The sequence below is a fragment of the Balaenoptera acutorostrata genome, chromosome 17, assembly GCF_949987535.1.
Source record: "Balaenoptera acutorostrata chromosome 17, mBalAcu1.1, whole genome shotgun sequence".
Lineage (NCBI taxonomy): Eukaryota > Metazoa > Chordata > Mammalia > Artiodactyla > Balaenopteridae > Balaenoptera > Balaenoptera acutorostrata.
In genome coordinates this window covers 16,296,756-16,310,134 of record NC_080080.1, presented here as the reverse complement: position 1 = coordinate 16,310,134, position 13,379 = coordinate 16,296,756, and the positions used below count along the sequence as shown (strand labels likewise).

Sequence of the window (13,379 nt, the reverse complement as noted above, 5' to 3'; positions counted from 1 at the left end):
CTCCCGGACCCTCCTGCTCCCCTGGGGTTCGACCCGGTCCTCTGCGGGCCTCTGCCTCACGGCGGGAGGTAGGGAACCGTCCCGCCCCTCTGTCAACAGAAGCCCCGCCCCTGTCTACGGAAGCTCCGCCCTCTGTCAACAGAAGCCCCGCCTTCTCCAGGTCTCGAAGTGGCCCCGCCCCTTGCCGGTGATAGCTCCGCCCGCTACTGGCAGAAGCCTGGTTTTCACTCAGGTCAATCCAGAAGGCACCCGGCCCTCTGTTAGTTGTGGCCCTGCCCTCTGGGCGCTCCGCCTTTCTAGTGTCAGCGCCAGATCGTGAGAAACGCCCCTTGTCATCATAAGCCCCATTTGGCGGCAGTACGATCCAAGCCCCGCCCCTTTAGGCGGGAGACCGCCCCCACTGTCAACAGAAGCCCCGCCTTCCTGAGACCCTTCTCGATTCTACCCCGAAGCCCCACCTCCTGTCAACTGCTGTCCCGCCTCCTCTCGCCTCCTACTCCACCAAAAGCAGCCGCTCCACTCGCTGACAGCAAAAGTTCGGTTCAACCTCACTTCGAACCGCGGTGCAAGACGGAGCCGCCCTCTGCTCCCCGAAAACCCTCCTTTTCCCCCTTACGAGTCACTCTTCTGGACGGTTTTCTTTTCAAGCTGTGGTCTTCAAATCCAGATAGCGTCAATGTGAACCAGCCCCGCAGAGGCCAGCGAAGGACCCAGGCTTTGGGGAAAATGGCCCCTTCCCACCTCTCTCCTTCCCTCTGCAGCCCCCACCCCCATCATTTTTAAAATGGAGAAAAATACAGACCAAAGCAAAGAGAAACGTCTCACCCTCCAGGCTACTCTGCATGGATTCACGAGCCAGGACGTGTGAGAACTCTCTGGTGCCCTGATGTTCATTCCCCGCCCCCATCCTAGTCATGGACCCTCTGTGCTTTGACAACAGCTCTCCATTGAGCCACATGAAACCTAAAACATGCAGTTGCTTAAAGTGAAAGCCTGATGGTTGAAATCAATGTACACCAGCTTCCTTTTACTTGCATGTTTCGTCCTAGAATCCTAGAACGTGTGGAAGCAGAAGCAAGCAAAGCTTAATCTTGTAAACGTAGGTATTCAATCCTGCCATACTCAACACCCTGTATATTACTCAACACAACAAAAATTTAACACCACTTTACTCTCCTGGAATTAAATTTATTGATAATGTAAACTATCTGCAAGAAAACACTAATATTCTAATAATACAAAGGTGAAATAAGCGAAAGCAATGTCTTTTAAAGTACTGTATTAATATTGGGCTTCCCTGGTGGCATAGTGGTTAAGAATCTGCCTACCAATGCAGGGGGAAACGGGTTGGAGCCCTGGTCCGGGAAGATCCCACATGCCGCGGAGCAACTAAGTCCGTGCACCACAACTACTGAGCCCATGCACCACATCTACTGAAGCCCGCGCGCTCTAGAGCCTGTGCTTGGCAACAAGAGAAGCCCTCGCACCGCAACGAAGAGTAGCCCCCGCTCGCCGCAACTAGTGAAAGCCTGCAAGCAGCAACAAAGACCCAACACAGCCAAAAATAATAAATAAATAAAAATAAATAAATTTATTAAAAAATACTATACTAATATCAATAAAAATAATAATATGTTTTTCACTATGGAAAAACTGGCACCAATACGAGAACTACAGTACAAAAACTGCCCCAACAAAATTTCAATATGCCCCATAGGGGCACTGCTGTGCCCACTGAGAACTGCTTAGGATTTATCTCTAAGGAAAGGAAAGGCTTTAGATATGGAAATTTATTCTTTTGTTCATGCATTTAACAACTAGTTTTTTGAGCACCAGTGTACGCCAGGCACTGTGGAAGATGCAAAGCTGAGTCAGGCAATATTTCTGTCTTCAAGGAGATTACAGTCTAGCAACCAAGCAAAAAACATGAGCATAAAAACCTCAAGCAAGGCGGGCAGTCAGAAAGATCAAGGAGAAATACATAGAGACCCCTTTAAGGGTATGGACTAATGAATATAAATCTCACCTCTCTCTTCCTCTCTCTCCCTCTCCCTCCCTTTTTTCCTTTCTTCCTTTCCTCCCACCCATCCTCCTCCTCCCCCTCCCCCTCCCCCTCCTCTTCTTTAGCATCAGTTTATAGTCACCTTCTTCCCTCTATAAGCTGTCTGCCTGGTTCACTGCCCAGTGCCAGCAGCCCAGAGTCCTCCCAATTTAGGGCCATGCCCAGAGGGCAGTTCTGTCCAGGAAAACAATTTCAACAGCTCAGTGCTGAGAACAGTGCCCTTAGCTGAACTGCTGCCAATTATTTGTATCCTTGTACAAAGCAAGACTGTTATCATCACCACTCAAAAAAACAAAAAAACAAAAAAACCCAAACACCCCAAAACCAAAAAACTGGTTGTAGACCTAAGCCATATGAATATATGTTTAGCATAGCAGATTGTGCCAGCCCACATAAATCTGTTTAGAGATCATGTTCACAGAGTAACTTGTTTTTATTAAAATAAACTCATTTGTAAAAATTGTAAATATGACTGATTTCAACAGCCGTGCGGCTCCAGAAGTAAGTTTTTTACCCACGGATCGGCACAATTTGAAGAGGCTAGATTTCTTTATGCATATGTTTTGTGATTTGTCATACACAGTCTGGTGTGGCAAAACTTCAGTACTCTTAGAGATGAGAATTTGTCCAGCAGGTTTTAAAAAGCACAGAATTTTTGCTATTCAGAGCCACTTCTACCTTTGGAACAGTGAAAAAAAAATATTTGTAGGAAATGAAAAGCTCTGAATCAAAAGTTCTAAGCACTGGTGTCATCTGAAGAGGAATAGACTTCCAACCCTACTTTTTGAAGTTGTTTCCTTCTGTTATTATTTTTCCTTTTTCTACTTTTGGTGAAAAGGTCTTCTGAAAAACATGATACCATGAAACAGATCAGCCAAAAAGACATCAAACTGAGACACTTTTAACTAGAGCTAGGTGAACCTGAAAATTTAGCCCTAGTAAAATACTCCCACTATTCTCTCTAATGGCTACTTTCAAACGATTTTTTTTCTTTTCTAATTTTTATTTTTTGGCTGCTTTGGGTCTTTGTTGCTGCGTGCGGGCTTTCTCTAGTTGCGCTGATCGGGGGGCTACTCTTCATTGTGGTGCGCAGGCTTCTCATTGTGGTGGCTTCTCATTGTGGTGGCTTCTCTTGTTGCAGAGCACAGGCTCTAGAGCACGCGGGCTTCAGTAGACGCGGTGCGTGGGCTCAGTAGTTGTGGCGCACGGGCTTAGTTGCTCCGCGGCATGTGAGATCTTCCCGGTTCAGGGATCGAACCTGTGTCCCCTGCATTGGCAGGTGGATTCTTACCCGCTGCGCCTCCAGGGAAGTCCCTCTAATGGCTACATTCAGAAGGTGAACAAAAACATTCCTGCTTAAAGCTAGTTCAGATTGCACAAACTTTCAAAGTCAATTTAGGGTCAAGTCATTTCCTATTCCTCTTAGTACTTGTTTTGTGAAAATAATGTAATTGATAAGAACAGTAAAAATAAGTTAATTTTGTTAACAAGTTAGTATTTTGGTAAGTGCCCTCCCCACTCTTCTCCTCCCCTATTTCTGTAACTAGCATAAGTCCATATATAAAGATTATAGATGCAAAGCAAGAAAAACAGGAAAAACTGATTTCCCAGTATTTATTCAGAGAGTAATATGTTGATGCACTTAAAAAAATCATGGTGTCACCTGGGTTGGGTCATTCATTGGTGTGTACTCTATTTCCACCAAAAAGTTAGTGGCTATGTCAACACTACTTCTGCAAAAAAGGTTAAGTGTATTAGTTTTTGACCTAAAATCTTAGGACGCAAATAACTCTAGGGGAACACCCAACTAGAAAGCAATACTAGAGTGAGAACATGCAATGCGTCTGTTTTTTTTTTTTTCAAATGTAACTTTTTTTAAAAAATAGATCTTTATTGGATTATAATTGCTTCATAATACTGTGTTAGTTTCTGTTGTACAACAAAGTGAATCAGCCATATGCATACATATGTCCCCTCCGTCTTGAGCCTCCCTCCCACCCTCCCTATCCCACCTCTCTAGGTCATGGCAAAGCACGGAGCTGATCTCCCTGTGCTATGCTGCTGCTTCCCACTAGCTATCTATTTTAATTCGGTAGTGTATATATGTCCATGCCACTCTCACTTCACCCCAGCTTCCCCACCCTGCCCCTCCGTGTCCTCAAGTCCATTCTCTATGTCTACGTCTTTATTCCTGCCCTGACACTAGGTTCATCAGTACCGTTTTTTTTTTTTTAGATTCCATATATATGTGTTCGCATTGCGTCCCTGTTTTTAAAGTCTTAGCAGAGGAACTTTAATGTGCATGTAAATTATCGGGGCACTTTGTTTAAAATGTAGATTCTCAGACCCTGCTCCCAGGAGTGTCTCATTCATTAGGTCTGGGATGAGGCCGTAAATCTGCATTTGACAGGCAGCTGGTGACTCTTATGTGAGTGACCTGTAGATTTTACTTTGAGAAATGCTGAGCTAGAAAAAAGCTTATAATTGGGGAAAAAACTTACTGCATTCTTTTAGAATTAAGGGTTACAAGCTATATCAAAGTCAGTATCTGTCAGTTGTTTTTTGTGTTTTTTGGACTCACCACACGGCACGTGTGATCTTAGTTCCCCAACCAGGGATCAAACCAGTGGAAGCATGGATTCTTAACCACTGGACTGCCAGGGAAGTTCCCCCCCAAGAGTCAGTATCTCTAAGAAGAGAATTCCATTCCTAAAACTGTCAAGTTGGTTGAACATCAACACTGAAAGTGAAATTCTACTTTAGCTATTAAGAAATTTTGGACGCTCCCACCCCCATTGCAAACTTCCATCTTCCAGGAAACCTCATGGCCTGCTAAACTCTGGACACTTTAGATGTACTATCTCATTTTACCTTCCTGGTGTCTCTGTGAGGTAGTTGGTATTGTTTGCAGTTAACAAAATGAGGAAGCCAAGGTTTGGACAAGTTAATCTGCCCAGAGAGTTGCCCAGTAACCTGCAAAGTAAAGTGGGTTTTGAACTCACTCAGACCAATCCTGCAATCTAATGAAGATGCTACATATAGGGCTTCTCAGAAGGAAGGTAATGCATTGGCCAGGCTACAGTGTGCAGAGGATCTGAGAGCATACACTGGTGTGGAAGTCAGATGCTCTTCTGTTCAGGTCCCCGACCCTCTGCACCAGCAGTTGTTGCTGCATAACAAACCCACCAAAGCTTAGTGGCTTAAAAGTCTAAGGTAATTATTTAGCTCATAACTCTGTGAAGTTGGCTGGGTGGCTCGGCTGATCTTCGCTGGACTCACTCATGCATCCATGGTCAGCAGGTGGGTTGTCCCGGAGCTGCCTGGCCTCATTCATATATCTGTTAGTTGGCTGACTGTCAGGGGATCATCTAGGGGCTGACTCATCTAGGATGGCCTCAGTCACACCTCCAGTAGTTGGCTGGCTATTGATCACAGGGGTTACTGGACCACATGTGTCTCATATTTTATTAGAGTAGCCTGGACTCCTTCACATGTACAGGGTTCTAAGAAATCAAGAAGCAGCATTAAGACCTCTTAAGCCTAGCCTCAGAACTGACAATGTCATTTATGCCACATTCTACTGGTCCAGAGCAAGTCACAGGGCCAGCCCAGATTCCACCTCTTGATGACAGCAGCTATAAAGTCACATTGCAAAGGGGGAGGATACAGGAAGGGCAAATAATTGTGGCCATATTTGTAATCAATTTACCACAATAACTATACAACTAAGGGCAGGTTTCTTAACCTCTCTGTTTTTACTCATCTGTTGTCATGCCCTATCTCAAAAGCTGATAGTTCATGCAAAGGGCCTGGCTTATCTTAATTTCTCAGAAAATATTAGCCATGCTGCTGCTGCTGCTGTTCTCTAGGGTTTTTCCAGCCTGAAAGTCTTCTGTATCTGCACAGAAGAGAGACTAGGCTGATTTTTTGGTGGCCCCTCAGGGCAGGGCTTTGGCCTCAAGGTTCTCACTCTTGATTTCATGATGTTCCAGTTAACACTCTTCTGTTTGTGGTACAGAAACCCATTCAAGCTAGCTCCACTAAAGAAGTCAAATCTACTGCTTGTCCCTGCATGTCTCCTTTATCCTCTCCTCCCTCGACTCACCTTTTAAGAGTCTTCTAGAATATGGCCCAGCCAAGTGGCCTTGGCCAGGGAGTCCAATATGACTGTTCAACTCTGTTCATTAGAGCTAAATGGTCTGGTTCTCAGTGTTGCAATTCCAAAATCTAAAGAGAGAATCTGATTGGTCCAGCACATCTTTTCTTGAAAGGTCAGCTTAGTCCAATCTGCCATGGCAGGAGGGGTAGGCACTCTTGTGGGGGAAAAGGGCAGCTTTATGTGGGCAACAGAGGCTGTGAGCCAGAAGACACAATGATTCACATTTCCTGGCCTTCTCTAATTAAAAGTACCTTCCTATCAAATAGTCGAAGTACCCAACTTCAAGAACCTTACAAAAACCCCGTCTTCTCTCTGAACATCTCTTAATAAAACAGAGGCAGGGTGGCTATTTCTCCCACCCACTCACCAAAAACCTACCACACAGCTTAGCTATAACACAGGTATATTAGTTTGCTACGGCTGCTGTAACAAAGTACTACAGGCTGGGTGGCTTAAACAACAGAAATTTATTTTTCTCACAGTTCCAGAGGCTATAAGTCTGAGATTAAGGCGTTGTTAGGGGTGGTTCCTTCAGAGGGCTGTAAGGGAAGGATTTGTCCCAGGTCTCTCTCCTTGACGTGCAGATGACTATCTTCTCCCAGTGTCTTCATATCATCTTCCATCTGTACGTGTCTGTGTTCAAATTCCTCTTCTAAGGACACCAATCATATAGGATTAGGGCCCACCCTAATGACCTCATTTTAATTTAATTCCCTCTGCAAAGACTCTACCTCCAGATACAAATTAGGAGGTACTGGGGTTAGGACTTCAACGTATGAATTCAGAGAGAGACACAATTCAGCCCATAACAACAGAAAAACAGTCATCACTATAAACAACATAAATGGTATCTCGAGCCTGTACTTTCCATTGCAACATCGCTGGGCTTATCAGAATGTCCTTCAGTCCCAAGAGCATCTAGTAACTACTTATTGACTCTGTCTGTCATTTATAAATAAGCCTTTTTTAAAGCTCCAAGTCTGTAAAAAAGTGGCCATCCTGTGTATTGTTTGGTTTTTTTTTCTATTATTATGATGATGATGAAGGCTTTATTCTAAATTATGTGTGATCAAATATTTTGCCTACACATTGCCTAAGGCAATAGTTCTCAACCCTGGTTGGACAACAGAATCACCTGGTGCTTTTAAAAAACATCTGCCCCAGCCTCACCTCCACAGATTCTGATTATCTGTTTTAGGGTGGGATACAGGTATTAATTTTTTTTAAAAAAGGGCTTCCCAGGGCTTCCCTGGTGGCGCAGTGGTTAAGAATCTGCCTGCCAATGCAGGGGACATGGTTTCGAGCCCTGGTCCGGGAAAAGCCCACATGCCGCAGAGCAACTAAGCCCGTGGGCCACAACTACTGAGCCTGCGCTCTAGAGCCTGCAAGCCACAACTACTGAGCCCGCGCTCCACAACTACTGAAGCCCGCGTGCCTAGAGCCCGTGTTCTGCAACAAGAGAAGCCACTGCAATGAGAAGCCTGTGCACCGCAATAAAGAGTAGCCCACGCTTGATGCAATTAGAGAAAGCCTGTGCACAGCAATGAAGACCCAACGCAGCCAAAAATAAATAAATAAAATAAATTTGTTAAAAAAAAAAAAGACACGCATGTGTCCAATGTTCTAAAAAAAAAAAAAAAAAGAGCTTCACAGGGACTTTCCTGGTGGTCCAGTGGCTAAGGCTCCGTGCTCCCAATGCAGGGGGGCCAGGTTCCATCCCTGGTCAGGGAACTAGATCCCACATGTCACAACTAAAGATTCCACACGCTGCAAGGAAGATCCCGCATGCTGCAACTAAGGCCCGGTACAGCCAAATAAATAACTAAAAACAAAAACAAACAAACAAAACACTTCTCTAATGATTTTATCCATCCATCTATCCATCTACCTATCTACCTATCATTTATGGCTGCATTGGGTCTTTGTTTGCTTTGATCAAATCCCAAAAGTTGTGGAGGCAAAAGTTTATTCGAATTTAAATATTGGGTAGCAGGGGCCTGTCTAGGTCTGGAGGTTGGTCAGGCCTTTTCCACTGTTTGTGAAGTGAATCAGCACAGAAAGACACATCAAGTTTTGGCTACTTTTAATTTTTTCAATAAATTTATATATTTACTTTTGGCTGTGTTGGGTCTTTGTTGTTGTGCGCGGGCTTTCTCTAGTTGCAGTGAGCGGGGGCTACTCTTCGTTGTGGTGCACGGGCTTCTTATTGCAGTGGTTTCTCTTGTTACGGAGCACGGGCTCTAGGCGTGCGGGCTAAAGTAGTTGTGGCTCACGGGCTCTAGAGTGCAGGCTTAGTAGTTGCGGCGCACGGGCTTAGTTGCTCCGCGGCATGTGGGATCTTCCCGGACCAGGGCTAGAACCCATGTCCCCTGAATTGGCAGGTGGATTCTTAACTACTGCACCACCAGGGAAGCCCTTGGCTACTTTTAAAAGGCAGATCTCATAGTCTTGCCTTCATACTGATTCTTCCATCACGGGCTCACCAATCATCAAGTGAATGTATTATCTCTATTTATCAGAACAGACTAGGCGATGCTGCTGTAACAAACCCAAATACCCTCTGTTTAACATATAATGATTTATTCATTATTCATCAAGGTTTCTTATAGCTCTTAGTGACTCTCCGGGGCAACGCCTACCAAATGGTGACTCAGAGATCCAGGCTGCTTCCCCTCTTTGGCTGTATCATTTGGAATACCCGTCTTCTAGGTTGCCGAGGCAGAGGGAAGAGAGATTTCCGCCAGCTATTAAATGCTTTGGTTTAGAAGTGACACATGGCACTTCTGCTTAGAGCTCTTTGATCAGCCCTAGTCACAGGAAATGTGAGGGAGCACAAGGACACTTTGGTGAGTGGTAAATGTCTCTGCCATGTTCCTATAACAAAAGGCTTCTTTTTTGGAGAACATCTTCAGGAAGATTGAAGCCCGTGTTTGCCTCCCCAGGCTCTGCTTCTCCACTGCACAGTGAAGCCTACAGTCTGTCCTTCTGTGCCATGGATGATAAAGTAAAGGCAAGCCCATATTCTTTAGTGAGGTATGAGGCAATTTGGGTGTGTTAACATGTAATTTTACCATATTACACATTCCTTAGGGGGCAGGGACCATATCTCATTCTTTTTTTAAAAAAATCTCCCTAATGCCTTATAGGTATTAGGATACATACATACATATATAAATTCAGCAAATATTAATTGGACAAGACACATAGTCCCTGCCCTCATGACTACAATTAAAATATCCTAATAGCATCTTCATTTGGTGTCTTGTCATTTGTAATGTAGTTTAACTATCATTATCTCATTTTAATTATGAATGTTATAAATTGAAAATGTAGGCCAATTAGCTTGGATTTCTCATTGTTAACTTTTCAGTTACCTTGTAGCTCAGGTATTTTGTAATTTACTTCCTCCTTTCACATTTCCCTCCTGTTTCATAGCTGGGTGAGAGGTATACAGTTTGCAGCCAGCAAGGTGATATAATGCTATGCTTATATTATGCATGTACCCAAAGGTTGAATACCTCCTTTCTGATCACACAGATAAGAAGATCTGCAGACTTTTAACAACTTTTCTGAGAACTATTTGCCCAAAGGCAGTAGCAGGATAATACAAAATAGTCACTTCACAGAAACTTAAAAAAGATAAGAATTCATTCATGCTTCTCCCTTCCTAACCACTATTAGCATTTTGGTGTATTTCCAGATCAGCTATTTTTAGATGGAAAAAAAATGTGTTTAACTATCTGTTTCTTCTCCTGCAAAGTTATTTGGTATAAGAATATTAGAAAACTGTCACTTTGGATAGACATTTTCATTTAGCTAGTACTTTAGTGATTATACTTCATGCAACAGCTGTGAGGTGAAGGTTCAGAAGAAACCAGGGAATTTATCTGAGTGATGGTGGTAATTTACATTTTCTCCTTGATGGGTTGGGAAAGCAGTCTTAAGGAAAATTTAAGGAAGAAACAGAAAAGGGACATATGCTGTGATCCTAAATATAAAACACATAAACTGAATGTAAAAAATAATTACAGAACATAAGATTGGGGGGTAACTTATTTTTCTTCCTAAATAATTAAAGCAGATGCTAGTGTCTTTTTTTAAGTACCTGATTTTCCTAAATATTCACCACAGTAAATAGCTATAATTAGGATTCATCACACGTAATCAGTTTCCAAATTATTTCATGAATACATTATCTATTGCAATGAGCAACACCCGCCTTCTCCCCAAGTCAATCTTTAAGCCAGTTGAAGTTTCACAATGGTACTTGTAGCTCACAATGTCTGCATGTCCAGGGTACCCACGTTTGGCACTTTTTGATCCATTAAATGTTTTAGTCCCATATCTTTTGGACGTTTAAATCATTTTGATTTGGCATGTGCTCTGAAGGTAGTAGTATGCCAAGAGTCCTCTCACTGCATGTTAAGTGCTATTCTCTGACTCTCAGCCAGAGCTCGGATGTTGGCAGGGTTGATTGCTCAAATATAGTGATTTCAATTCCAACCTTTGCATACTAAAATTACATAGCCTAAACATGAAGCTTCCAGAGTTTTCCTCTTAAAAACAGAGTAAAAACATAATTTAACATTGCTACAAGATAACTAAGACAAACTTTAAAATGGGAAGGAAATTGAAAATAAAATTGTTTAGGCTATCACAATAAATATTGAGGAAATTAATGTTGGTTTGTGAGGTTCAATAATAGTTGAGAAAACTAAAAGAAATTTATAGCTATTGTTGGGGCATTTCACATTTTTCTCCTTTACTTTATAAATGGAGCGAGTGTCTTAGGTTGGATTCTTCCTAAAGCAGACTTGGAGTAAAGGATGTGAGTAAGTGGTTATTTGGGAGGTGATGCCAAGAAGTACAGGCAGGGGAGTGAAGTGAGACAGAGAAGGGAAGAAAGCTAACAGAGTCAGTTTCAAGCAGGTTATTGCTCTGAAACCTAGGGCTCGACCTCCATGGAGAACTTAGAGACAAAGTGTAGAACACACCTCAGAGTTGTCCCACCCAAGGGGCAAGGGAGCTGGGGTATTATTCACTGACTCCTACTTTTGTCTGGTTGGCAGCTATTCCCAGGGATGTTAACTTCCTGTCACTTCCAGCCTACATCCAGCATGGATCATGAGAATACCCTCAGGTGGGGTTATAGATATTTGCAGGTTGCCAACCATGGCATATACCAGAATGTTGAATGCCAAGAGCCTATGAGTAGGGCACCTACAGTATGTGTTCAGGGAAAGTGATTAAGAACATGGATTTCGATCAAACAGACCTAGTGGAGTCCTGCTTCTCCCACTTACGTGTGAAATTGAATAAATTACCTAATCTAAGCCTAGTTTCTTTATTCAGTTTCTTTATTCTGACTATGCAAAGCTAAGAATATACAATCATGAATTAGATGGCTTTCAATCTCATGAGGATGCCCAATATGTGGACAATTAACTACTAGCAAATTGAAGTGAAAATCTGTTCTTTTTATAGCCTTGAAATTGGATAAATCTAACAGAAGCAGCTTCTAAAAATATAAACATGATTTTATCTTTCTAAAAATTAGATGCTATTAGCTAGATCCCTCTCCTTTTCTGAAGTGCAGGCTTCCCCTTACCATAGCCCCCATGGGCCTCTATTTCTAACAACTTCATATCTTCCTATTCTGCTCCTTAATCTTCTGCTCTGCTTATCCATTACACAATCATTAAGTCAACTGATTATTTATTGTCAACCATGAACCTATTATGTAAGTGCTAGATCTATAATCATAAAAACGAAACAAACTTAGCTCCTGACTTTAAAAAGCCTATGATCTTGTGGTGAGATAAACATTAAATAAACATTAGAAAATATACAGCAAAAATTGTGTCATGTAAGACTATTAGAGATTAAATGATAAACATAGGAAACTGCATTTAGATTGAGGGGGGTCAGGAAAACTTCTCTAAAACAGTTACTTTCATGCTGAGAAATAGAGGATAGGAGTAGGAGTTAGACATGCACTGGGGAAGGGAAGGGCATTCTAGACAAAGGGAACAATACATGAAAAAGCCCAGAGGTAGGAAAAAAGAAGTGAAAAAAGTCTAATTGTGGCTAGAGTGTCGTGAGCCAGGGGAGGAGTGGCGAGAAGAAGCTGAGAGGTAGGCAGGAGCCATAACAAGGATCTGCAATGGGAAACACTGAGTATGAAAAAATGATGGTATCAGATTTGAGTTCCTGAAATGAATATTTTGGCTACTGAGTGGAGAATGGATGGCAGGGGGCAAGATTAGAAGCCAGACCAATCAGGAGGCTCTTGCAGTAGTACAGGCGTGTGATTTCAGTGGGTTGAGAGAGCTACTAGAGGAAGTGGAAAGAATTGAGAGAGATTTGGGAGGCAGAAAATCAGGACTTGGCAATTGACTGGATGCTGAAGGGGAGGGAAGCGTGAGGCTTCTGGCTTTGGCATTTGGGTGCATGCTCGCAGCATTTATTGATAAAAGGAACTCTGGAGGAGCAGCAGGTTTCAGGGAAAGATCAAGAAATACTGGCCTTTAGTTCAGAAAAGTGATACGGCCTGGAGATATAAATTTGGGAGTAGTTGGTAGTATACAGGTGATATTCAAAGCCTTAAGAGCAAGGAACACCATGTGGAGAAAGAGTGCAGAGTGAAAAGAGAGCCTGGGACCAAGCTCTAGAGAACAACATGAAGACTAAGGGTAGAGAAAGAAGGCCACCACAAGGAAAAAAAAAAAAGGAGCAGCTCTGGAATCTGGAAAGAAAACCACACGGGTGTAGTGTCCAACAGGCAGGAGAAAAAAATTGTTTCAAAACATATACGTGTTCTATCACATAGAATGGTGCTGAGAAGTAGAGTAAGAAAAAGACCAAGAAGTGCACATTTGAGTCAGCAAAAAGGCAGTCACTAGTCCCCTTAGTAAGTGCAGTTTGAAGAAGCATTTTAGCAGCCAGCTATGCCCTATTCCAATCATGCCCTTCTCCCTGAACAAATATTTTCTTAAAAAGCGAAAACCTCCTTCCTTTTGCTTTGAAACGTGTAGCACTCCTATTCCAAGGTGAGAAATTCCCCTTCATATAAAATTGATTCAGAAGCTCTGTAATTTCCTTCCTCATCTTACTCTCATATGACCACCTCATCTTCCGAGGAAGACTCATCTCAAGGGG

At 42.8% G+C, this 13,379-nt stretch overlaps 1 protein-coding gene across 1 annotated transcript in view; it reads right to left on the bottom strand.

Annotated features, from left to right (window-relative positions):
• Nucleotides 1–6,738: 6,738 nt before the first annotated feature.
• The window catches only part of ATAD2 (ATPase family AAA domain containing 2), a 79,273-nt gene continuing 72,632 nt past the window's right edge, over nt 6,739–13,379 (bottom strand). The window contains exon 29 of the mRNA XM_057532248.1: nt 6,739–6,873. The gene's annotated coding sequence lies outside the window, so the exon portion shown is untranslated. The remainder of the gene's footprint in view (nt 6,874–13,379) is intronic.